The sequence below is a fragment of the Equus przewalskii genome, chromosome 2, assembly GCF_037783145.1.
Source record: "Equus przewalskii isolate Varuska chromosome 2, EquPr2, whole genome shotgun sequence".
Taxonomy (NCBI): domain Eukaryota; kingdom Metazoa; phylum Chordata; class Mammalia; order Perissodactyla; family Equidae; genus Equus; species Equus przewalskii.
The window spans coordinates 37730883-37758046 of NC_091832.1; the positions used below are offsets into that span (position 1 = coordinate 37730883).

The window sequence follows — 27164 nt, forward strand, 5'->3', positions numbered from 1 at the left end:
GCGATGTCACACTGCTACCCTCACTCGCTTCCATCACGATTCTGGATGCGGGAGGGAGAAGTAACGGTTGCCAACACCATCCAGGCACTGTCTCTTCCCCACATCATCCTGGGCTCCAGCCCCGGGTCTGGTTTAAAAATTGTCCCCACCTTTGCAGACATGCCCAGGATGCTACGTGGGCAGTCGGAGGATGGGCTGCAGGCTGCCCGTGTTTCCTTGGTGTCTTCCGACCCCCAGTGGGGCTGGCTAACGGTGCAGGGCAGGGGGCCTGCAGGCTGCCGTAAAAACTGCCAACTCAGCGTGCAGGATTTATTTACTTCTGCAAAGAGAAAAGCGTTTGACCTCTTAAGGAAACAAAAGTGAAGAATTTCCTGGCTGATTGTCTGGGGGGAATAACAGGAACTGAGCTAGTAACAGCCCGAACAAACAGCACTCAGCAAGGAGGATGAAGGAGAGGCCTTTGCAAGCATGGCTGGGAGGGGGTGGGACCTTGGCATTGCCTCTCAGTGTCCCCAGCCACCACCACTGCCACTCTGCCATCCCTGCTCAGGGCTGCTGGACCTTCGGGGACCAGTGGGGACCTGGGCTGACTCTCAGGATAACAGCAGTGCCTTATATAAACCTTGAACCTGGAAGGTAGATGGGGTAAGGCAGAAAGAGCCTTAGACTTAGAGCCAGACACCAAGGCTAGAGGCCCTGCGACACCCTGGGCAGGTCACATAACCTCTCATCTTTGATCCTGCCTACTCCACAGGGCGACCTTAAAGCTCACGTGAAATGACCTCTGTGAAGTGTTCTGCAAACAGTGCTCTGCAAACATAGTGGGGGGTTACCATTCCTCAACACAGACATCTCACTCATCTGCACAGAACTCAGTGAGTACCCGTATTCTCAGCTTATGGATGGGCAAAGCAAGGCTCGGAGGGTTAAATGACTCATCTTTGGTCACACAGCTCCTGAGAGCCAAGGCCCTCTCCTCCTGGGCTTTCTGAGGACTGCAGAGCCCAGGGACCCACTGCAGCCCCTGGAAGCTCAGGCCACTCCTCAGCATCGGACAGCCCCTTCCTTCATGACACCGGCAGCCCGGGGCGCAGAACCACAACCAGGTCCCAGCCTCTGAGACGGTGCAGCTGGACGGGGGAGGGCTGGCCCGCGAGCCCCGCTCACAGTGACGCGCTTCGGCTGAGCCTCCGGGAAAGCAGCTATGGCTTCCGCAGGCCACAGAGTCAGACGACCAGGGCTCCCAGATCCTCACTGAGCCGCACGGGCCAAACGGTTCTTTTATCAAAACGGGAAGGAGGGAGGAGGTGCCTCCTCTGCCCCAGAACCTGGCCAGAGGGGCCCTCGCCGGCCAGGCCTGCTCGCAAGGGCCACCTCTGCACGGAGGCAGGACACCGGCTCCCGTCCTGTGCTGCCCATTGTGCCCACGGGAGATGCGACGAACTGATGAATCTATCAGGGAAAGAACTTTGTGTGCAAATCGAAGCCGAGGAGTGGAGTGGACGGCGGCCGTCAGATTTGTCAGCAAGCGGTAACGTGCGCAAAAGGAGGGGTGCGCTGTGCTCCCAGCCTCCTCTGCTTCATAATATCCACTATCCGGCTGTGAAGGCAGGCGGGCGACAGACCTTCCGTCAGAGTAGAAGCGGGGGCTGGGGAGGGAGGCTCCCACCACCCGGCCTGCCGCCTTGTGTCCAAACAGAGCCGTGCCCGGGCCCCTGGTGACCTCCAAGTTGCCCCCTGTGAGTCCACACGCAGGCGGCCTGGGTAGCAGGGACGCCCGAGAGAGCCCTCGGCTCAAAGCGTACTTTCGCTCTTCCTGGCTGGGTACCCCGTGCCTCGATGTTCTCATCTGTAACCTGGGACCGTGATGTCTAGGCCTCCTGGGGTTGCTAGCTCTGAGAAAAACCCGCCGGATTTGGAGCGCCAGCTCTGGGTTCAAATCCGGGTTCTATAGCTCACTAGTGCGTTTTCTCCACAGCAAATGGGGCTAATTATACTAATAAAGGCAGTTACCACGTATGGGCGTGTGCGAAGGGTTGTGAGCATTACGCATTAACTCACTTAATCCTCACAGCGACCCCCGGAGGTGGAGGCGGGTGCTCCTGCCCTTCCCATCCACAGCCGGGGGCTGGTGCCGTCTGCAGGATAACGTAGGCAGCAGGCCTGAGGCAATGCTGGGACAGGAGGGCTGTGCTCCGAGCCCACCGCCCAGTGTCTGGTCCCCACACGCTGCCCAGCCTCCCCAAGGAACCCCCAGGGTGCTACCAGGGCGACGGGAGTGTCAGTCAAGTTACTCACAGGGCCTGGCCTCCAGAAGGCAGTGAGCAAACACAGCTATTGCTGTTGTTATTAGTGACATCGTTCCTTCCCTGGAAGCTTCTAGAACTGCATCCCTGGCCACTCCTGCCCCTCCTCCCTGCTGCTTCTCCTTGGCACTGAGTATCACCCACCAGACCATCTATTTCAGCCAGTGACCTCGTCTGTTGTCTCCTCTGCACCCTGTCTAGAATGCCATCTCCATGATGGCAGGGACTGCTGTTTTAGTAACTGCTGTGTCCTCAGCACCTGGGACTGTGCCTGGCACACAGTCGGGGCTCCATAAAGATGCGGAATGAAGGAGTGAATGACCATCACTGCCCTCACTCTTTAGCCAACCCCCCTGGGCCTTTAGCAGTGACACCTGGGCAGTCAGCCCTGGGGAGGGGATGAAATAGACAGGAAAGGAAAGAGAAAGACCCACCCTTCCCTGGGGGGCAGCTCTGCACAGTCTGACCTGCCCAGCCCAGGTCTTTCTTGCTCACGTCCAGTCCAATCCAATCGGTGTTGACTAAGCAGCTCTGACCTGAGGGCACCTGAGAGGTCACCAGCTAACCTCTGCAGGTGGTTAGACCCAACTTGAACCTCCCGAGGCCCACAACGCCGGGGCCGACCCCCTCCAGGCTCATTCCCGGCTGCAGGAATCCGCTTTCCTTTAAACAAGATGCTGGATGCAAGTGTTTTGTAAACTCGAAAGTGTTTGGCTTTGGTTTGTACCCAGGAAGAGTTCCCTGGGACCCCCCGAGCTGGCTGGTGGGTGGGTTTGGCAGAGCACAGCAGCACCCTAGTCTCCTGGCAGTGGAACCCATCTCAGCCCAGCTCGCGGGCCGGGGCTCAAGGTTCAGACCTCCAATCCTCCAGCCATGCCAAGACCCGTCCCGTGGATATGCGCCGGAGCGCAGCCGCACGGTAAAGCACAGGGAAAACGAGAAATGCAAGCGCCACCGGGGTCACCGAGACGTCTGTCCCACTGCAGAAGGGACAAGACAGCGGGGCACTGGTTTCCTGGCACTGTGGCACAAACACCAACCCTCTTTAGGCTGAAGTTTAAACTAGGGAGGAACCAGGAAGGGGTGCGATGACCGGCTAATTGGGGGCCCAGGGAAAGTGGGGCAGAGTCGGGGGAAGGAGGGACACAGCCCCGACAGATGGCACCTGCCCATGCCTATAGCGCAGACACTGGACCCCTAGGGGTTGGGCACATGCCCAGCAACCTGCAAAAGCAAAATGTGTAGGACAGATGAAAGCACGGGTGTGACCAATAATGGTTTTAAATAATTAAGGTGCACCTGTAAGATACATTGAGACTGTCCCATGCGCTGGACTCAGGGTGGGCCCTGGTGCCTCGTGTCCCCAGGCTGGGCCCGGCTCCCACATCCCCCTCCTCACCATGTAGGAGGCTGCAAGGTCTCAAGGGAGTGATCTGGACCCACTCAGTCTGCATCCACAGCTCAGGAGAACAATCACCATGAATAACAGCAAGACGGAGCCCTGGATCCATGAGTGCCTGGCACACGCCCCCAGCGAGCAGGTTTGAAGTGCCAGCCACTCCAGCTGGGAGGTACTATGATTACACCCATTTTACAGATGATGAAACCGAGGCACAAGGTCGGAGTGACTTGGACGCCATAAAGAGCAATGCTGGAAGCACCTCAGACTTAGTTTCCCTGGAGACGGACTTCAAGGAGATACAGCGTCATCCTCCTAAGGATGGCGAGCAAAGGGACCAAACACCAGCTAGACGCCCAGCCCTGGGCCAGGGCTCCCAGACCTCAGCTCATCGAATCACGAACCAACTCACAGTACACTTGACTGTTCCCGGTTTACAGGTGGGGAAACGGAAGTTCTCAGAGGTCATGTCACTCGTCTGGACCGCAACAGCCAGAAAGCGGCAGAGCTGGGACGAGGACCACGGCCATGGGTTCTGGAGTCGTATTCTTTCCTCTACATGTTCCTATGTGCACACAGCCCAGGCCTCCCACAGCGCATGTCCTCAGATCCAGGAGGCTGGCAGGGATAAGATGCAGCCACACTTCAGGGGGCAAGGAAAGAAAAACAGTGCCAATCAAACTCTGCGAAAATGCGTATGTCGGAACTGACAAAATTCGGGGCGCTCTCATCTGGGCTGAGGGAGTAACTCAGGGTCACACAGCGCCAAGTCTGGACACTGGCCCCCGGCCCGTCCACCCCGCTGAGCTGTGTCTTGGTCCCAGGTCCACCTGGCCCTTCCACAGTGCCTAGAACACAGAGCCTTAGAGGAAATGTCCTTGAAGGGCGAGAAGGAGAAGGTGGCCTGGCTTCATTCTTGTCCCGGCAGGGCCGGGAACCCGGGCTCGACACCTGTGAGCTGACGCCACCAGCCAAGGCGTAAGGCAGGACACGGGCCATGAAAGAGGCAGCTCCTAGGGCAGCCCGGGGTGGGGGACACCGAGGGTGACACCTGGGTGCAGGGGTGAACATCGCTTCTACGTAACGGAGCCTGTGCAGCAGGCAGGTGCGTTGTTCACAAAACACACCTGCGGGAACATGATCCCACTACCAAGGGGAGTGTTTGTGTGTGTGTGTGCGTGTGCACATGCGCGTGCGTGCTGATCCTGAGCTGAGACCAGGAGAGCCCAACGCTGTGACATGCAGGCAACATCCAGGACAAAGGACCCTCCCCTCCCATCTCCCCAGCCCCTTTCATGCTAGAACTTGAGCTTAGAGGACACTGCCTGAAAAGCAACCTAAAAAGGGGGCCGTCCTTTGGCGCCACCGGGCAGGGCACTGGGCAGAATGGATTTCTGTTCTGCTGATTAACTTCTGCCGTATTTTTTAAAGATCGCTCTACTGAGGTGTAATTGACACAGAATGAACACCCTGCACATCATGGAAAGCACACGATCAGATGAGTCTCGACTTGTGGACCACGACACCACCACCACCATCACTCACGGCCCTCCGACGTTAGAACGGATTTGACCCAGGCCCCCAAACGCAAGTGGCAGGCCCCTCTGCTCGTCTGGATAACGGAAGCGGAAACAGGTCCTGAGCAGTTCCTGAGATCCAGGGACCATGCTTCGCATTTTACACGCATCGTCCAGAAAAGGTCTGGAGGGGCTCGGCCACCCCACGTTATCCCCCAGGGAGGGGGTGCGAGTCTAATGAGCGCCAGCAACTGAGTCCAAATCCCAGCCCTGCCCCTGCCTGGGGGGTGGCCCTGGGCACTTTCCTCCCCGCCCCCATGCCCCTCCCTCACCTGGGGGACCAGAACCCCCACCTCGCGGGATTTATGGTGAGGATTCAGAGTTAACATCCATCCAGAGAACTCAGGACAGTGCCTGGCTCTAGTAAGGGCTCCAGATGTGTCAGAGGAAGATGATGATGATGCGAGGCTGATGGATGGGGAAACAGGCTCCAGGAAGTCAAGTCATTCAGAGAGCAACTGGCCAAGCTCGGCTTTAACCCGGGCAGTTGGATTCCACTCCCAACCCTAACGCTGTCCTCTGCAGGACACGAGAAGCTCGGAGCCCGAGGCCACCACGTGCCCTCGCCTCCGTGGCTGCAGACCTGCCGGCTGCTGCCTGAATCGACCAGGCGACAGCGTCAGCACACAGATTTCTCTCTACAAACCTGACTGAACCCATCTGGACGCCCTTTGGACATCCTGCGTCCTCACAAACACGACAGCGAGTCTTGGCCGGGACAGGGAACATCTGAGACCCATTTCTGGGCCTCTCTCCTCCCACACCTCTGACAGATGTGTCACCGCGGCCTCCGCAGGCCTCAGCCGGGAGGAGGAACGGCGCCCACCACGGCAGTTGGTTAGGATTCCAGCTTTGTAGGACCGAGTGGGCTACCAGCAGAAGAAACCACTTCCCACCCTACATCGCCTGCCGGTGGGACAGAGTGGTCCTCAGGTCCTCTGGTACAATGAACATCGTGGGAAAAATGCCACGTCCAGCAGAGTCGACCCAGGAGCCTGGGAGCCCTCCAGCTGTGGAAGGAGGCGCGTGGCCGAGCTCGGGGCAGAGAGAAGCTGGAGCAGCCGACCAAACCAGGGCAGCGGCTCCGTTCAGCCAGCAGCTGTGGGTCAGGCTTGTGCCACGCGCTCTGCGTGCATCCGCTCACAGTTCTGGGGTCACTGTCCTCCCCTCTTCCAGATGAGGAAACTGAGGCCAGGGGCACAAGCAACTTTGCCAAACTTCACTGGAAAACTTCGCTGAGTTTGGTGAAGCTGGAGTTTGAATCCAGGTTTCTGGGACGTTGATCCAAGCACACGGCCACTGTGCGGCTCCCAGCCCGACCCCGAGGCTCTGCGGGTGACGACTGTGTGATATTTCCAGGCTCCCCACACGCCAGGGCTGGGCCGGGTCCCCTCATCAGTTCTCCCAGGAACCCCAGGAGGAACACACCCTGTCTCACGGACGCATCACAGGGGCTCGGCGCGCCCCCCAGCTCGAAGGGAGGGAGGGGGACACTGGGATGTGTATCGGCTCCCATGGGTGTGGCAGCAATGACCACACCCGCAGTGGCTTAAAACAGCACACACTTATTCTCTTACAGTTCTGGAGGTCAGAGTCCGAAATAGGTTTTCTGGCTAAAACCTATTCTACCCAAAACCGGATAACCCAGGACAATCTCCCATCTCAAGAGCCTCAACCCCTTCTGTGAAGTCCCTCCTTCCACACAAGGCAACATTTGCACAGGTCCCAGAGATGAGAATGTGGACATCGCTGGGGGCCACTGTGCAGCCACCCACATGCTAGGACTGTTGAGTATACGTCTGCCGGCCCCCCCACGACCTAGACCAGAGGGCAGGAAGGAGTCGAGCTGGACAGGGCAGGCTGAGGGTGCCCACATCCAACGGAAAGGCCCGAGGGGAGCAGGGTGCAGGATGGAGGGGTCCAGGGCAGCACGCCCACACGCCTCCAATCCAGGCCTGGCTCTGGCTGCGACTGCATCCACAAGCTCATTCCTCGAAGAGCGGAATTACTTTTAAGTTCTAAAAATACCACGCCATTGCTAAACAAACACCGGGGCTCTTGTGAAATAAGGCAACAACATGAAAGGCCTGGCAAGGGGCACCGGCAGACTCTGATCTGCAGGCGGACCGCGGCGGCTCCCTACGCCGGGGCTGCCAAAGCCATTTCCGAAGTCCTCGTGGAACTCAAGGCCAAGGTCAGGCTCTGGACGAGGGCCAATGCCTGGAGCTGAAGGCTCAGGATGGGAGGAAATCCTGGAAAAAAGGAGTAAACAAACACTTGTGGGGCACCTCGCGGGGGTGGGGGGCCTTTGCATGCTATCCTTGTCCATGTTCTGAACAACCCTGCAAAGGAGGCATCTTTATCTCCATTGTCCTAATGGTAAAGTGAAGGCTCAGAGAGGTGAAGTGACTTGCCTAAAGTCACACAGCAGTAAGACCCGCGATTCCAGCCAGGTCCATCTGACTCTAAGACCATCCTTTGTACTTTACCACCCAAACTGCCACTAGGTTCAACACGAGAACTTGACACATACTTGCCGACTGTCGCTCCCAGCAGGATGGCAAGGTGGTTGAAAGTGCAAGTCCTTTAGCCCAGCACCCTGAATCCAGGCTCTACCAAGCTGGGGCTTTTTGCCTCCCTGTGCCTCAGTTTCCTCATCTGTAAAGTGGAGCCAATAAGAGTGCCTGCCTCATGGGGTGTCATGAGGATTTCACGTGTTAATTCAGGTAGAGTGTTGGGGCTGGAACAGCACCACGGCCAGAGGAAGCTGCACCCCCGGCCCACCTCGGCCCCCGAGCTCTCCACCCCACCCGCAGACCCCGTGCCCTGGGCCGGCTCTCTCTGGCTGTCGGAAGTAGACAAGTTGGCAACACCCTTACTCACCTTTGGGCTGATACGGGGAGAAGGAGCAGAGGGCCCACGCCCCCACACCCGATAATCCCCAATCTTTAATCCCACCCTGCATGCCAATCTTTACAGCATCTTTTACCCAAAAACCCACAAAAACATCAACCAGCAGCAGAGCAGTGCCCACCTGCCACTCTGCCCCACGCTGGCTGAGGCGCGTCTGTGACAGTTGCTGTCCTCGGGGGAACAAGGAGGACAGAGGAAAAGAGTCGGAGTGTAGCCAAGCCTTACTTTGTTCCCGAGCACAGACCCACATTTCTACTTCCTGTCTCTCTCACTCCAAACCAAACACACTTAAAATCAGGCTCACTAAATAATTTGCTGTGTGCTTGGCGTGTCCAGATGCTATTCCCAAACACCTTACACTCATTATCGCATTAATAACCCCTGTGAGTCGGAAGGTACCACACCCATTTCATAGACGAGGAAGCTGGAGCTGAGAGAGGTTAAGTAACTTGCCCAAAGCCACACAGCCACTTCGTGGCTGAGCTGGAATTTGATCAGGTGTGCCTGAGGCCCTTGCTCTGTGAAGCCGCAGTGGACCCCCGGTGCCTGGGGTCCTGGTCCGTCCACAAGGCTCTGGGCCCTGCGCCAACTCCTGGCCCAGGCCCTGGTGCTACGTCCTCAGAGGCGATCAGTCTGCTCCTGATCCGTGAGTGCCCTTCTCTTCCCTGTTCATTCTTCAGCACAGCTTCACCGAGAACCCACCACACTCTAACCGCGTGCTGGCTGCTGGGCACAGAGCAGAAGTACGTCAGACACGACCGCTCTGCCCTCCCGCAGCTGACAGCAAATATCCAGGAGCCCAAACACAGAAAACAGTCAGGAACTGTGACCTCCACTAGGAAGAGAACCGACCGCCTGAAGCTGACACTGAGAATGACGGGAGGGGCGGGGGGCGCATGACGCGTCTCCCTGGGAGAAGCAGCACCAAGGACCCCTCTGCACAGGTGACATTTAAACTGAGACCATGAAGGACAGCAGCCAGGCACTCCAGGAAGCAGGGAATGCTGGCGAAGAACATTCTGGGCCAAGGGATCAGCAAATCGAAAAGGCCCCCAGGAACGGATGGCCTTAGGGCATCTGAGGAACAGACAGGACTGTGTGACAGCAAGCTTGGGGAGGGGGGGTCAGCCAGGGAGACGGGTGCCAGGTCACACAGGCAAATGCACCTCCCTCCCAGTGCACCACACGCAAGGCCCTGGGGCACCCGGGGTGGGGCGGGTGGTGAGGCTCCCGTGATGCCTTTCTCCCTGCAAGTGGCAGGTCTCTGGGAAGATCAGCCCTTCCTCCGGGGACCAGGGGAGGGGGGCGGGAGGGAGGCTGACTCGGAGGAAGTGCACAGACCCGGCTGGTGAGCAGCCCCTCGCCAGCAGCCCCCTGGCTGGTATGCATGCCCTTAGAGGGCCGGCCACGAAGCGCGTTGCTACAAGACCTCTGCCCACCCCAAGGCGACGTGGTCCGGGAGGGCGTCTCTGTCTCTCTCTGAGCCTCAGGGCGGGTGTGGGGGTGACCTGGTAGATATCTCAACATCTCATCCACGCACTCTCCATTCCTGCATCCCCCACCACAGGCCAGGCCCTGAGCTGGGTCCTGAGGACACACTGGTGATGCAGCCACACACCCGGTGTGTTAAAACCCAGCTGCCAGAGAAGGGACCCAGGAGCCAAAGGGAAGGTGTGAGTCACAGCGCTGGCCAGTCTGGACGGAGGGCGGTGCCTGGGAGTAAGAGAGATGGATGGAGGCCAGGACCGGGCGAGAGAAGGACGTGGTTTCAAGGTAAAGGGGAGAAAAGCTCCCCCCACCACATCACAGGCACTGGACACTGTCCGGGGTGTGGAGCTGGGATCAGAGACGCAGAGGGTTGAGCCACTTCTGCTCTCAGGAGGAGACGGGACGCTGACGGGCATTCTCAGGTTGGAAGCACGGGGTACAGACGGTTGGTGCATGGGGACAGACACCAGCACCTAGAGGGGCCTGGAGGGAGGGCCTGGGCGGGTGGTGGAGGGCCGAGGGTGGCATGAGCCGTCTGTAGGGGCAGCCAGCTCTCAGCTCCAGCTGACCGCTGACCCGGGGCAGCACGGGTGCAGGGCGGCCAGACCCACTTGTTTTCCACGAGAAGGTTGAAATGCAGACTGTGAATAGTTTCCGACATTCAGAAATTTAAAAAGCAGCATGCAGGCTCAAGACAACATATCTGCGGGTCACCAGTTTTACAGCCTGGAACAAACGAAGATAAATAAAACTCAAAGGCGCCTGGGCTGAACGGGAGAGGCTTCCAGCAAGAGGGGCGTTCTGCAAGAATGGCTGAAGGCAGAAAATGAGGAGCAAGTGAGAAGGAGCAGAACTGGAGAACAGAGAAGAGCCCCATGTAGCCCCTTCTACCAGCCCCTGCGTCGTTCCCCGTGCAGCTGGTGTGCGCATGCGCGCTGTCCCAGCCTTTCTGACCGCAAAGATATGGGGACAGAGGCACAGCCCTGGGAGACTGTCCCCTGGGCTCCTGGTCTGATGGAATCGAGATGGGGAGCAGCAGATGCCAGCCAGACCCTGCAGGGACCCCCATGGGCAGAGGTTTCCTGGTTGCCAAACAGGACAGACAGGGCCCAGCCCAGTGCTGGCACCTCCGGGGATCCTGGGAGGTCCCAGCTCACCTGAGGAGGAATGTACCTGAGGGAACACATGGAGCTCTGGTCTCACCTTAAAGACACACGACTGCAGAGACTCCCCTCCTGCCAGGCAGCTGCCCTCCCAGCCAGCCGGACCCTTCTAGGGTCAAGTGACAAGGCCCATGCGCCCCCTTTCCCTAGGACTCAGCCCCTCCTGCCGCCCAAAGAGAAGTCCCTGTGCTAAGCACTATTGCTGAGCAGCGGTGGCCTTGGTGGCCCGTGGCCTGCTCCGTGCTGGGTCTGAAGTGTGGCAGGGTGGGTGACAAAGTCCCGAGGGTGTCACTTCAGTCCTGGGGGCTGCCCGTGCCCAGGGGAGCTGACTGAAGTGACAGGAGTCAGTCCTCACACCCCTTTACCAGGAAGGTCCTACTATCACCCCACTTTGCAGATGAATAAACTGATCATCAGAGAGGCTAAGGGACTGGCCCGAGGTCCCACAGATACTGTACACTGGAGCCAGCACCTGAACCCTGCACCCCTGACCCCGACCCCCACACAGAACTGCCTCCATCCACGCCGAGAGAAGACCCAATGACAACAGATGAGTGACAGTCCACGCCTGAGAGGAGGGAAAGAGAAACAGGTGAAAACAAAAATACATGCAACTGTATGTTCCCAGAGTGACCCGGAGTCATGCAGAAACGCCGAGCAGCGCTGCCCTGAGCCCGGGCGCGCAGGCGTGCACGCAAAACCCCAGGAAGGCTCACTGTTCCTGTTCCAGGTGATGAAAGGAAACCACGGTCGCCTTGGCACCTGCAGCTGGGCCTCAGCACATACCTGTGAAGGTGGCGGTGGAGAGTGTGGCAGGAGTGGCAAAAGGAACTGCCTAGCAGGGTCACGTGCAGGGACCCCAAGAGCCCAGGTGAGGGAGGAGTCCCCAGAGTCAGTGGTCCCAGGGTGCCAAGAGCTGCAGGCCAGGAGGCCCTGGGGGCGGTGGTCCCAGTGTGCCCAGAGCTGCAGGGCCAGGAGGCCCCGGGGGCAGTGGTCCCAGTATACCCAGAGCTGCAGGCCAGGAGGCCCCGGGGCCGGTGGTCCCAGTGTGCCCAGAGCTGCAGGGCCCAGAAGCCCTGGGAGCAGCGGCTGCAGCCAGGCTTTCCTGACACCCGCTCCCTACTTCCCAGGGCCAGACCCACTTCAGCCTCTGGTGCTGAACTGTGCCCCAAACAGGCATGGCCGGAAGGGGGATAACCCCGGCATGCCAGGACAGATTTACAGATCCACTCGGCACGGCGTCCGGATGGAATGCAACCCCGGGTCACTGGATCTCCTGGCTTTGGGATGCCACGTCTGAGTGCTGTGTGTCATGACTCCCAGTGCAGTTGCTGGCTTTTAATCCCAATTCCCTCCAGCCAGCTGGGCAGGCAGAGCTCCAGGCAGCCCTCACTCCTGAAGCCAGTCCCGGCTCTGCCCCAGCCGCCAGTGAGCAGGTAGGCAGGACCGAGAAGCCGTGGGAATGCTGCCTCGGCCTGGACTGGGGTCCCGCAGGGGAGGGGACCATTCCCCCTCGGCTCACAGGCAGGTGGGCAGGCAGGAAGCCAAGAGGAGGAGGAGAGGGGGTGACGGTGCAGGGCCCCCGCGCAGGGAGCCTGAGGCCAAACGTGAGGAGAAAACAGGTCCCCTGTGCAGCGCACCCTCTGCGGGGAAGACCACCCCCCTTCACCGCCCGCCTCCTCCCTGGCCCAGGCCTTCCTGCTCAGGGCTGGATCCCGTTTCCACGCTACACCCCAGGCTTCCTAAACCCCAATCTGATGTCACCACTCCCTGCCTAACGCCTGCAATGGCTCCCTGGTGCCTGCAGGCTGGAGGAGGAACTGCCCTGCACAGGTGCCCCAGCCCCTCCCTGCAATTTGCCCTCTCTTCTCTCACATCTCATCTGCCGCCGAGTCCCGTGGATTCTCCCACCGGTCCTGCTGGAGGACTGTGACAGTCTCCTCCGCCCCCCAGCCCCCATCCTATTCTCAATGCAGCAGCAGAGGGGCTGCTTCAAAATGCAGATCAGACTGAGTCGCTTCTCTGCTCAAAACCAGTGCATCCTGCCATGCGTGTAATAAAACCCCAGCTCCTCCCGGGACGCACAGCCCCACCATGGCTGCCCCTCCTCTGTCTCCCGCTCCCTCCCCGTCCTCCCTCCACCTCCACCAGCTGCCTCCATCCCCCAGGCATACACAGCTGCCTCCTTCCCACGTCTTGGGTCAAAGTCCCTGCTCCAGAGAGGCGTGCTCTGGCCACCGCATGCCAAGGGTCCCCGTCTTCCACGCCTCCCCATTTCACTCCTTCATGGCGTGTGCGACTATCTTCTCTTTTCCTCATCTGTGCACTAATTTGTTACTAATTGATGCTGGGCTGGGAGGAGGCGCAGAGCCTGTTCTGTTCTCCACCACACCCTCAGCACCTAGCCCTGGGCCTGGCATTTGGCCAGGGGTCAATCGATATTTCTGGAATGAATGACTATCTTTGTTTCCACTACCTGGCAGAGTGTCTGCTCCCATGCATTTGATGACGCTGAACAGGGCAAGTAGCAGCGGCCACTGCTGATTCAGGACCCACCGAAGACTCAGCTGTGAATGCAGGCAACACACTCGGGGCCCAGTGTCCCCCAGGCCAGCCTCTGTGGAGATGGACAGCTGGGGCCCCTCGGAGCCCCCACCCCCAGCACACAGCCGAGCCCTTTACTCAGATTCTGAGGTGAGCTCCACTTTCCTAAAATAACATCAAAATAAGGCAATGTCGGGTTATCCCTGAGGTCCTTCGAGCCCCACTCAAGGAGGGACCGGGGTCCCGTGCTCGAGCCACCTCTGCTGCACGAGAGGCCGCCTGTCCCTTCAGTGGCACTTGCCCAGCCTGGCACCAAGCAGGCCGGCGGGACCGCCTGGAACGCGCCAACCAAGGAGAGCTGCGGCTCAGCCCTTTCTGGGATTTGCTGCTTTAATATTAAAATACTCATAAAGAGAAATAATATCACTGTCAGGAGTTCCCATCTGCGAACGAGGATTAACATCTGTTCCCCACGCAACGCCAGCGTGGGGCGTGTCCTGGTGAAGCGCACGATGCATGGCGGGGCTGGGAAGCGGCCGGAGCCTGAGCGCCACGGTCTCCACAGCCTGCTCCTGATGCGCTTTATTCTGTGTTATCATGGATGCAATAATGTCATCTAACGTGTGGTCCGTATTCACGCGTCCCCACAACTGCATCTGTGGGTTCTTCACCCCCCAGCCAGGATGCCAGGATCCCAGGGTCATGCGCTGCCGTGAACTGTCGAGGCTCCTGATTCTGCTTAAATGGAGGAGGGTCCCTCTGCCTTCTGTGGGTCTCCATGACCTCGAAGCTGCCCTGCCCCCAGTCCACCTAATCTGTAGGGGATCCTGTGGTCTCAGTGCATCGGATCAGGACGCCCATAATGGCAGTCAGTCCCTTCCTGGTGATTTTCTAATTAATTCTACATTTATTAACCAGCGTCTATCTTTTCCCCTTGTTCCCCCGTTTTAACAATCTGTGTCACTCATTCTTCTTTTGGGTGTTCTAACTGTGCCACCTTCATCAGCATGAGCCCCTTCGAGCCAGTGCCCGGGTCTTTCTGATCCATCTGTCTTTGAACGCATCCTTGCTTTCCAGAATGACGAGATGCTCTGGCCACACCTGGGTACTTCCCACGGCCCCACACCTGGAATCCCCCATTTGTCTGAGGAGCCCTGGCTGCTCCTCACGGACTGAGAAGCCGGGAGCCGTGGGCACAAGGTGTGCACAGTGCTCCTGGGGGTCACAGCTTCTTCACTCGACCCGTGGTTACAACTCATAAATCAGACAGACAGACAGATAGATGGACAGACACATACACATAAAATCAAAAGAGCATATCGATGCCCAGACTCCAACCAACACCTGCCCCGACCCCACATCCCCTTTTCCCACAGGGAGAACCCTGGTACCTGACAGTGTAGATTTACTCATTTGCTCTACTCTGCATTAAAAAAATCACTCCAGAATTATTACACCAAGAGCACTGTCACCAAATCTACTATAAAAACTGCAAGATCTGTCCCCTGCTTTTTTGTTCTCTGGAGCCTTCCAGTGTCTCCGTGGGGCGCAGAGTCACTTGTTTTGCGTTGTGACGCTCTGCCCTCAGGGCAAATCCCTAGGCGTGCACGGTGGGGTCAGAGGGTGAAGCCACACATGATGTGCCAGCTAGACCCTCACGTGCCTCCCTGGGGCCCGCCATTCTGCCTCCCCACCAACCCCGTTCAAGAGTGCTACTCCCTACAGGCTCGCCGAGAGAGCCAGTGTCATTTTGGACTTTTGCCAATCTGACAGGAGAGCAGTGAAATCTCAGGGTTGCTTTAATTTGCATTTTCAATAACCGTCTTCATCTGCTGCATCCACTGTCAGCCCTGGGACCAAGGCTCTGGCCCTGGGGTCAAGCCCAGGGCTCGTCCTGAAGGTGCTAAGCTGGGCATCTCAGCCGGCCACCCAGCAGGAACAAACGACGCTCACAATGAAGCTCTGACACCTGTGGGTGGGGAAGTGGGGCCTGGGTGTCCAGAGAAACCTCAGAAACACACCTTCTCGTTGCTGGAGTAAAGGGGCCCCGGCTGCCTTCAACCAGCAGAAGCAGAGTGCTGGCCTTTGATCCGATGACCACAGACGAGCTCCAGGCTCCCCGACAGGCCAGGAACCCCTTCAACAGGGCTCCGAGCAGGAGGCTGAGGGCAGGGGGCCGGACCAGGTACGTGTGGGCTGTTGTCACTAATCGGGACTTCTTTTTCCTCCGTCAGTACCTGCATGTCCCATGCGAGGCCCTCGAGCCTCAGGAAGATGTCGCTGAAAATTCAGGTGGTGAGATGCCCAGCACGGTGCTCTGGTGCCCCAGCCACTGCATGGTCACCAGCACCTGGCCGGCCCCAGTGCCAGGGACTCCTTCTAGGTCTCAGGGTGCTGAAAACAGCAGCCCTGGCCCAGGGGGGACAAGTGGGGAGCCCTGGCCCATCCTCCCAAGCCTGCGCCTGCCCACCTTCACCAAAGGCTGCATCTGAGCGGCTCAGAGACTTCGGGTGTCAACAGACAGGTGTATGGTCTTTACGGTATGACGGTTAGGAGGGCCGCGTCCGAGTGCCAGTCCCGGCTCCACCACCAACCAGCTGCGTGTCTGGTGCAGGTTCCTTCCCCCGGGGCCTCAATGACCTCATTTGTAAAGTTGGGGTGATAACAGGACCCATCTCACAGGCTAGCTATGAGTATTAAAGGGGATCATGTAAGCAGAGAGCCTTGCACACAGCAGGTGGTCAATAAATGTTAACTCCCTCCAGGGGGTACCCCATTCTAGACCCAGGCTGGCTGACCAGGATAAGTTCCTTCCAACAGACACTTCCCTTCTTACTTTCTCTAAGTGAGAAAGGCACCTAGATGGGAGACCATACCTGGGGCATATCTGAACAAAGTCAGGGCTTGGTATAAAACTCAGTAAAAACGCGTTGCTGCACCTGTTCTATCCTAAAATTCTTAAGACAAAATCGAGAGGGAATTGCTCCTTAGGCCAATCACAATCGGCCAAGATGGCCACGACTCGTACCCAGGGCTGCCATAGACAGTCGCACAGCTTGGGCACTGCCTAAAAGTATCTGGTAGGTGAGCTGAGTGGGGCTGAAATCTAGATGGTGTTCTGTTTGTCAGGTTGTGCAGATTAACGTAGGGCTGCAGCCACCTGAAAGAGATGCTCCTCTCTGTTCCCTTACCAAACGCTGCAACAGGGCTGAACCCCCCAGAGACGCAGTCACACACAGATGCCACTGGTCATCAAGCTACAGGTCAGTGGGACTGTGTTCACTGTGATGGGGCACCTTTTCTTAATCTGTCTATGTGCCTTTTTCTAATTTGCACAAAGACTCCATATAGGTTAGTGGGAGACCCACTGACATTTACAACCCAATATGCATTTACAACCCACAGGTTAGTGACAGGGTTCTACTTCTTGAGCTAAGATCTTTTACCTACAGAACTGCTCTAGTCAAGATCCCACCAAAAAAATTTAGAAATCTGTTTCAGGAATGGAGACATAAAAAGTGAGGAACGCCGGTGAGCACGCAGGGTTGAGAGTTAGCATGCGGGTCTGGTCCAGCTCCTGGCATAGCTACGGCACGTCACTCCCCACCAGAGCGTGGCCTCCAGCTCCTGGCTACTTTCCCTCTCTCCCTGGGGAAGGAGGGTCTTCTTCAGCATCTCTCAGACCGCACTGTTCCACAGGGGAGGCGGCTCTGGCCCTTCTGGGAACCTGACCCCTCCAGGAACACCATGCTCCCCTGGGAGACACAGGGGCCATGTGGGTGAACACGACAGCTGCCTGGAAACGCCGCCCTGTCAAGGCATGACACGCTCTTGTGAGACTCACCCAGGAGCCCTGGAGGCCAGGAGCCAGGAGCCTCCTCTGGCTGCCCCACCTCCCTTCACTTTCCTCCCGAAGCTCCACGCGAAAGCTCTGTGCCGCCAGTGTCAAGTGGAGATGCGCCCGTGACTGAATGGCTGCCTTCTCCGCCTCTGCTCCCTCCCATCGACCGCACCTCGGAACGGGTTCCGAGACGCCCTGTGCCTCTGTTACGGTAAAGATTGTGTCTTTCCCAGGTTCATAAAGAAAGGAGTGGCCTGTGGTGCCTTGTAAATCACGCTGCTGGGCGGGCAGGCGGGCGGTCTCAGGGCATGCGGCTGAGCCGGCAGCAGCAGGAAAGGCGCAGGTGGATAGCTGAAATGCCTCCCGTCCTGCGGGACAGGCGGACCCCATGGCCACCTCATGGTCACCTGTGTACACCATGAGCATCCAGCCTCCACATCTTTGCTCGTGCCATCCCCTGACCTGCAGTGCCTGCCTGACACCTGTCCGCCAGCTCAGATCCTGCCTGTCGGTCAAGGGCTACAGATCCTGTCCGTCCGGGACAGCCCCAGTTTATTCCTCTCATCCCAGCACAACTTTTAACAGGCCCTCTTTCTCTTGCAAAACTCTCCCACTTTGGACAATAAATTATATGGTCACTCTGAGTTTAGTAAAAGAATAATAATAAAATAACGGCAGCTGGTATTTCATAAATAGGTACTTACTGTGCTAACCTCTTTCACAAATCATGTCACTTAATCCTCACAACTACGGGGTAGGTGCTACTGTGATCCCCAGGGGGACAGAGAGGTTGAGCAACTTGCTCAAGTTCCAGGGGAGAGGACCCCAGGCCTGGCCCTGACTCTGCCACCCACATGACCTTGGGCACATCACGTGACTTCTCTGAGCCGCTGCTCTCCACGTGTAGAAAAGGAAGGAGAGAAACGATCCTGGAGGATGGAGGGGAGGCTCACACCAGCCCCTGCTGCTTTTCCGGTTGCCGGCTCATTGCAGGTGTTCAGCAAAGGCTGCTCTCTGCCATCTTCATTTCTTTCCTGAGAAGCCGGGCTGAGCCCAGAGCCACAGAGGGCACCTTCCCCTCCAGCGTCAGTGTGTCCTCATTGCTTGGTTTGAACAGGGAGACCCCTGCTGGGCCCGCTCCTCGCACCCACGCAGAGTGTCACATGGCAGAGATGAAGCTCCCCTATTTGGGGCCAGCACCCTCTCCTTACATCTCCCACCCCCAAATTATTCATCCTCTTTTCCATTTACTATTAAGAAACTGAACAGCAATAGAGGCCACCGTGCCTTGGCATCATAGTCCCCTCCCAGGAGCAGCTCGGAAAGCCCACCTCTGTTGGGAATGCCCTCACACTTAGAGGGGAGCAACGCCCCGCACACTCCCACGCAGCCCCCAGGGCATGCAGAGCCTTGAGCCCGCATAAACGCCAGCACGTTCTGTGGCCCCCAATCACCACCGGGAAACTGCCCCATAAGTGCAGGCAGCCTGGGGATTGGAATGCCCGAAGAACAGGAAGAAGAAACCCTCTCAGATGAAGAGACACCCAAAAAAAGAAGACCACCTCCAGGGGCGTCATGGGGGGGCATGGAAGAGCCCCAAAAAGGTGAAGGAGGGACTGTTTACCAACTTCTCCTGAAGAGGGGACACAGCACCTGTGAGATCACGCCCCTCTACCCTGCCCCCCACACCTCATCAATCCAGTTTCCAGGTGCTTTGACAACCCAGACATCCAGCACAACGTCACCAACCCGCCGGTTCTCTCTGCTCCCCATCTGGACCCGCTGCCTCTAAGAGGCCTCGAAAGAGTCTCCCTCCCACCCACATCCACAGGGCTCTGCAGCCCCAAACTCCAGAAAAGATGCTCACCCACACGTTCTGCACCATGAAGATCTCGAAGAATCATTCTGACTCAGGCCCTGCCCGCAATGCCCATCACCCAAGGGGACAAAGAGGTCCTGGCAAGAACGGGTCTCAGCTGGGAACGGTGGAAGCGAGCAGCCCTTGGGCAGACGCTCTGCCTGGAACAGAAACGCTGCCCTTAAGATGCCGACACACCCTTCACAGCAGGCGCGAGGCTTCAGTGACACTGGACGGCACTCAGCCCTGCCCTGGGGAGCGGGCGCAAGGCCTGGGGCCGGCAGGGCGACATGGAGCCAGCCCCGAATAGTCCTGGTCAGTGTGGGGGCCTTTAGCCTCTGTGGCAGATCTCTGGAACCACCCTCCTCTGGGACCTCCAGGCAGAAAACGGCCCTGCTCTGGCGGGACGGGCAGGAGCCCCTGGCCCCTCTCTCCCCTGAGTGCCACCAGGCCCATCCCATCCTGTTTTGCCCCCGAAAGAAGCAACTCTCCCCCAATCTGTAGTCACCTGAGGAATGCAGTGTGAGGAAGAGGGAAAGGCGTGCACTCTTCCTTGCTCTCCACTGACCCCGCTGCCAGCCGCGCCTCGGCAGGTGCACAGATTCCCCAGATGACTCAGGAGCAGAGGAGCACGACGCAGTCCAGGGGTGGCAGGAGACAGTGCTTAGGATGGCACCAGCAGGTCACGGAACTAGAAAGGCCAGGTTGGGGGACGCCACCCAAGCAAGAGGATCTTCCAGAATCTTCCACAGACCGGAGGCACCCACACGTGGGGTGGGGGCCCTCCCTCTGCTCTTCACCCACTTCCTGAGCACCTACTGGGTGCCAGCCCTGAGGGCCCAGCACCTGTCCCGGCTCTGCTCTGTGCCCCTTCCCCAGCCTTGCTTGCTGCTCGGTGGCAGGAACGGGCACAGTCACGGAGACGCAGAGACAACGCGCTCAGACCTGACTGTGACAGTCCTGGAGCCGCCACGTTTTCCATCTCACGTCTGCACCTCAGGCCCAGGCTTTAAGCACCCAGCCACGTGCTGAGACCGGTGCTGAGCACTGCGAGGTCGAGAGAAGGGTTACTGGCACCAGACGGTCAGCGCTCATACAGCCGGTCAGCGCTCATACAGCCGTCTAGCTGGGCCCTGCCTCCAGGGTAGCTAAGGAGCAAAATGGACTGAGAGAAACATGGTCCAGCCTCTTCTGGGACTTGGCAGGGGTCAGGGACATCGACTGGTCCTGGGCCATCCTTCTCCTCCTGCCTAAGCCCACAGGTTCCTGCTCAGACCTTTCTTTCCCTGGGCACCATGCTCTGCTGGCAAGGCCTGAATCAAAGCAATTTTCTGGATCTTTAAGGCCTGGAGCTCGTGCACGAGTGACTTCACTGGACTCCAGGGGCTGCAAAGGTCAGCAGGCTCAGGGCTACTGGGTGGGGCAGTGGGGTGTAGGTCCTGAGGTTTCTCTCTGGGCTGGGGTGATGGTGGTAGGCCCTGGGGCAAGCAGAGGCCCAGCTGGTGTGACTCAGTGACGTCCTACTCTATTACCACTTCTGCAGTCAGCCGGGGTGCTGGGCTTTCTCAGAGGTTGGGTGACCCCCCTGCATAGCTATTTTCCCTTCATCCTGAGGATGCTGCTGGTGGTGCATCAGTCAGGGCTCCTGCAAACACGCAGCTCAACCCTCATTTTCCAGATGAGGGCTGCAGAGGTTGGGGCAACACCGACAGAGAGCCCTGGACTCCTGACTCCGACGTGCCCCACGGCCTCTGAGTCGCAGGCCCAGCCTGTCCCCGAGATCCACACCACAAATGATTCATCATTAAAACACCCGTGAACACTTCAACAAACAGCAGCAGGCGCCCCAAGGGGCCGTGAGGGGAGTGGCTGGAGCACACAGCTCCCAGAGCCAGGTGCACCCTCCTTGGGTTAAATTCCACCTGCCAGCCAGTCACTCTGTCTCTCAATCTTCTCATCGGGAAAATGGGGAGGATTATCTGGGACAATTCATAGGAATTACAGCCCACGCATTCCTGGCCCATAAAAAATTCAATAAATATACATATCTCATCATGTTAATTATATGTACATTAAATATAAATGTTATTTTTAAAAATATTATGGAGCCATTGGGTTTTAACCTCCACCATTTCTCTACCAGAGTACCTGGCCCCAGGCTGAATCAGAATGTTCCTTTCTAAACTGTTCTGAGTTTTTAGCTCAGTGCCAAAAAATGCCTCTGGTCCTTTGCTGCCACCACATCAGGCCCTGGGCACGAAGGCCTGTCCACACGGTCGGAGCTATTTAAGGAGCTGGGCTGGAAGTCCAGGCCACAGCACATGCAGCTCCAGAACTCTCTGGGCTCTAGCTGTTCCTGGAATGTGACCCCAGAAACCAGGGGCACTGGGACCCCGATAGGACGGGGCCCTGCAGTCTTCTCGTCCGCCACGTCCCTGCCGCTGGCCAGCATGCCAGCCTGGCCTTGAGGACTCTGCCCACCAGGGGCTGGGTCCCCTGTGACCCACTGAGGCCAGCACGCAGGGCAGGGAGACAAAGCTGAGTGATGTGGCCTACGGGGTGCTGAAACGCTCCCCACCCCAAAACGCCCCAGCCTCACAGCTCCTAAACCACTCACCCGCTTTTAAAAACAGCTTCATTGATTAAAAATGACATCATAAACTGCATGTATTTAAAGTGCCGCCATTTGCTATGGTCTGACATGAGCACACACCTGAACACCCATCACCACGATCAAGATAGCAAACGCAGCCATCACCCCAGACGTCTCCTCTCCCCTGGGAAACTGTGCTCCCCCCCCCCCCCCCACCCCAGGCAACCACTCGTCTTTCTGACCCTGCAGATCCGCTTTCGTTTTCTAGGGTTGCAGCTCAATGCAATCACAAGGGATGTAGTTGTTCTCTCTGCACTCTGTCCCTCAGTGTCATCACCTCGAGCCCCCCATGTTGGCGTATCAAGCCTGCCGCCTTACAGCTGAGGAGGATCAGCGGTAGGACGTCCAGTCTGTATGTCACTCATCTGTCGAGGGACACGCGGGCTGTTCCAGGTAAAGCTGCCACGGCCACTTGTACAAGCCTTTGTTGGGTGTCTATTTCCTAGGTGAGTAAAGACCCGGGAGTGGAGAGGCTGGTCACATCCTGCTCAGTGGAAAATGTCTACGTTCCCGCAGTATTACCATCTCCCAACGCAGACGGTTTCGTTTCCGCCGTGTTCACTGTCGGCTTCTCCCTCCCCTCTGGGGCAGATGGTATTTTTGCAAAGATGGACAGAGTGGTATCTCCCACCCCACAAGCTTTTCATAGTGTGGAGTCTGCCTGGCCCTCTGGCAGGCCTGTCACCGACAGAATGTGGCAGAAGTGACGCTAAGGGACGTCTGAGGTCAGGCCACGAGAAGCCTGCAGCTGGCACCTGGGTTTCCTGGAACCCTCTGTGGGAGCCCTGAGCCTCCAGGTAGGACGTCTGACTTCGCGCTGGAGGGGCCACCAATGGGTGCTGTGGCTGCCGGTCCCAGCCGAGCCCAGGCATCCCCCAGGGCATGGGACGTGTGAGGGAGGCCATCTTGGGCTCCCCCGTGGAACAGCACTGAGGGGCCGCCGCTGACACCACGCGGAACGGAAGAAGCGCCCAGCCAGGCCCTGCCAAGTCCCTGACACAGAATCAGGAGCCGTAAGAAAAATGGCACTGAGACGTGGGGACAGTTCGTTACACAGCAGTAGAAACTGGCATACCCTTCTCAAACGTAAGCCCCGCGAGAAACAGATCTCTTGTCTTTTTTCTCACAGATAGACCCTAAGGGACCAGAACAATGCCTGGCAAATAGTAGGACCTCAACAAGTGTTTGTTGAATGAATAAGTGAGAATTCTGGATAAGACTTTATTAACGCTGAAGAGATTTCTACTGATCAAAAACTAACACTGGTGCCTTGTGAGGCTTGGGACTTAAAATTCAAACACAGAGTGGCAGGGTGTACGACCTTCTCAGAGCCTCAGTTTCCTCAACTGTAAAGTCAGGCTGACTCCACCTACGTTGTTGGCTTGTTCTGAACATAACATGCAGATGAGAGGTGTGGAGGGCTCAGCACAGGGCTGGCCCCAGAGGTCCTGGGTAAGGCTTGCTAAACTGAGTGAGCCTGTGTCGCCCAGCTCCCCACCCCCCAGCACGTGATTCACTCCAGGCCCCCAGAGTTGCCTCCTCTCCTGACCGGTCACCAGCCTGGGCAGCTCTTCCAGGAAGGACGCTCACCCCACGCACCTGCCTGAGGCCAGGACAGCATCTCCTGGGGAGCCGATCAGGGCTGAGCAGTCACGGTCGAGCCCCATCCGACTTGACCCTGCGTCCATAGGCACCGTGGGCCAGGGCTCGCCCCAGCCGAGCACGGCCGTCCTGGAGTGTGGGCATCCACACTGCCTCTGAGGAGGACCCCGCAGCTCACGCCAGAGGTCCCCTCCCAGGAGGGAGGCCAGTGTGGCTTCCATTTTCCTGCCCTGGGTTCAGGGCCATGTCTTGACCCATCACGACGGGATGGGCTCAAGGACCCACTGTGGCTCCCAATAGGATTTAACGGGGTCTCGGGCAATAACGGCCTTTTGACAGCAGCTCGAGAGCCTGGCTTTTCTCTCCCCGCGCTCTATTCTCCTCTTTCGGCCAGATCAATCTCCAACCCCTCCTGGGAGGGAGGTACAGATTAATTAAAAGCAGAGGTTCAAGGCCTGCAGCCCTTGCTCGCACCTTAAATCTGGCGTCTGCAGCCGCCGAGCCCACTGGCATCTCCAGGGGCCAAAGTGTGTCCACCAAACTGCAGAGGGAAAGAGGGGGCGTGGGAGGAGAGGCTGGCGGCTCGTGCGACAGGGAGACCCACCCTGAAGCCTTTATTCCCTGGGACGACTTCCAGAGCAAAGGTTGGGAATGAATCCACACGTGCGGGGGCCTCCAGGGGCCTGAGCGACACCCAGCAACACTGTGCTTCCAAACGCAGATCCGCTCCTTCACCACCTCACTCCCTCTCTGGCGCCAGGACTCCCCTAAGGCCTGGGAGTCAAAGAAGCACCGGCCAAAGCAGAGGTCTGGAAGCCAAACTGGGGGTCACGTCTTGGCTCCAAAACCTACAACCAGGAGACCTGAGACAAAACCCCCAAGCCCTCCCATCCCCACTTTATAGACGGGGAAACTGAGGCTAACAAACACCATCCACCTAACAAGGCTTGTCGGGAGGATGGATGGGCTCCCACAGGCAACACAGCCCAGAGGGTGGTGGGCCCGTGCCGAGGGCTCAATAATGGTCGGCTGAAGTGATCACCACTCAGAATCGAGCCGCCTCGTGCTCACCCCTCAGTCGTCCCAACGACAAAATGGAGTTGACAGGTCCTTTCTCAACAGGGAGGGGAGCCGGGTCCCGGTACGCTGGGGGTGAGTCCAAGGGCGTGTCTGTATATTTTCAAACAAACCAGTCTTTTGAATTTTCTCAAGATAAATGCAAGAGTTCCACGATTACAACATTAATACATCATGGGATCTACTGAGAATCGGACTCAGAGTGTTGAAGGAGAAGCCGGAGGGCAGCTGTTTGCAAACGTGAGGAGGGGACTCTGGCCTGGGCAGGCGGGAAGGGTGACACGGGGCCTGGGGGGAGGGGAGGGGACTGGACGGGCTGCCTTGCCCACGCAGAGAGTCAGGGCTCAGTGTGACAAACCCCAGATGAGGACGAGGAGTGGGGACATCAGTCACTCAGGTACAAAACCCAATAACAAGCTGGAGTCAAAAGGGACAATGTGGCTGCAACGTGTTGATGATCAGTCAACAGAACCCCAGACTCTCGGATAGACTCTGGAAACAATTCTACTCAAAATGCTCTCCAGGGCCGGCCCTGTGGCCGAGCGGTTAAAGCTCCCCACGCTGTGATTCGGCGGACCCAGTTTGTGGGTTTGGATCCCGGGCATGGACCTACTTCACTCATCAGCCATGCTGTGGAGGCGTCCCACACACAAAGTAGAGGAACATTGGCACAGATGTTAGCTCAGGGCGAATCTTCCTCAGCAAAAAAAGAGGAAGTTGGCAACGGATGTTAGTTCAGGGTGAATTTTCCTCACACACACACAAAATTTTAACAAATAAATAAAATGCTCTGTGCAGTGGATCCACAGCAATGGCTGCCAATGGCCCCGCCTCCCTGTGGCCACAGCCTCCCGGAGCCCCCACCCACATGACACTGGGCCTGGTGAAGTGACTCGCTCTGGCCGATGAGACATCAGCAAAGATGATGCAAGAGGTGGCTTGAAAGGCCTTGTGCCATGTACCACGTATGTAAGATGCTGACACAGGGACTCTGCAATGCTTGCGTAAATCTCAAACTACTCTCAAAGGAAATATTCATTGTTAAAGGGAAAAAAGCACTTGTGCATTAGGACGCATGCCCTTTATGGGAATCCAGGGCCATGGCAAGCAGCTAACCTGCTGGAGACACATGGCCCAGCCGAGAGCGGCAACAGGACAGCAGAGGTTCTGGGTACTTCTTCCACCTGACCATAAATTACTTTCACCTGGATCAAATTTAGAGTCTAGGAGGCCTTTGTGGGGGGGTCCGTTCACAATATTTAAAAGCAGTCAGTAGGAAATCAGGAAGACGTTCCACTGGTAGAGTTGAAACTCTCCGGAAGCTTCCACTGAACCCTAAGCTTTGCCAGTAAGAGTGTTCTGCATCAGGGCTGTGGGACAGAGCGGCTGGCTCTGGGTGGGCCCCCTGCAGCAGCCCCGAGGGCCATCGCGCTAGATGGCCTAAGACACGGTCGTGCCCTCACATGTATGACTTACTGGAGAGGAACACCCAGATCAATGCAGGGCAATTAGCTGCCCAGATGAACACACCTGATGGAAGGAATGAGACAAAGAATGCAGTGCGGCTGGGGGAAAGGAAACAGGAAACGTTAAGTACCTTTTCAAACCCACACGGCACTGTGGACACAAGGATGTGTGTGCAAGGAAGAGGTGGGCAGAGTCCTCCCAGCATCGACGACACGGCATTCGATTCCACAGCCACTTGGGCCACCTCCTACCCCACTGTCTGCAGGCCAGGTGACACTCGCAGATAGCTGGGGCATGGCTGCACCTGCTGGGAAAGTAAGGACACTGGTGGCCCCTCCTGCCCAAGGCCTCAGAGAGTGTCTGCAGCCTAGAATTCTTCAGAGCAGGAATGTCTGTGGCATAGATGCTTATCTGCAGGCCTGTCTGGCCACAGAAAAACATCATTCCGTCGGCCTGCACCGAGTGCGCTGTGCGTTCCAGGCAGGTCAGGGCCTGGGGCCTATTTGCCTCTGAATTCTCTGAGCCACGGGCACGGGTCCTAGCGTGGGGAAGTTTTCAGGGACCATTTGTCGAACGAGCAAATGAAATAATAAAGCGCAGTTCCTCCCAGCAGCTTGGTCGCGGGCAGGTGACTCAATCTGAGGCTGGAAAGAGGTCCCAACAGACCTTATTCCCTCTGCTAGAGAGAGGACACCTGGGCGGTGTTTCTTCTCCCCCACGCTCAACAATCATCTGCTTTGTCCAGCTGAGGAGGCCTGTTCTGTGCTGGGGCTGGGGGCAGCCCGAGAGGAAACAGATGTCTCCTGCTGCGTGCTGAGTACCGAGGGAGGTCAGCATCGAGGGCTGCGAAGCACATGAGAGGCCCTCGTGAGTTTCCTACTCCTGCCGTAACAAACTACCACAAACGGAGCAGCTTGAAACAATACAAATTTAGGGGCTGGCCTGGTGGTGCAGCGGTAAGTGCACACATTCCGCTTCGGCGGCCCGGGGTTCACCAGTTCGGATCCCGGGTGCGGACATGGCAGCGCTTGGCAAAAGCCATGCTGTGGTAGGCGTCCCACATACAGAGTAGAGGAAGATGGGCACAGACGTTAGCTCAGGGCCAGTCTTCCTCAGCAAAAAGAGGAGGATTGGCAGATGTTAGCTCAGGGCTAACCTTTCTCAAAAAAAAAAAACACACACACACAATGCAAATTTATTCTCTTATAGTCTTGGAAGTCAGAAGTAGGAAATAGGTGGCAGGAGCCTAAAATCAAGGTGTGGGCAGGGCTGTGCT

General features: G+C 57.6%; 1 protein-coding gene and 1 long non-coding RNA gene across 8 annotated transcripts in view; one reads left to right on the forward strand and one right to left on the reverse strand.

Moving 5' to 3' along the window:
• The window catches only part of KAZN (kazrin, periplakin interacting protein), a 1021468-nt gene that overhangs the window by 81982 nt on the left and 912322 nt on the right, over positions 1-27164 (reverse strand). The window lies entirely within an intron of this gene.
• On the forward strand, positions 9980-13808 carry LOC139080729 (uncharacterized). Its single transcript, XR_011535459.1, has 5 exons — positions 9980-10105; positions 11244-11438; positions 11577-11717; positions 11977-12282; positions 13330-13808. It is a non-coding gene; the product is annotated as an uncharacterized lncRNA (long non-coding RNA).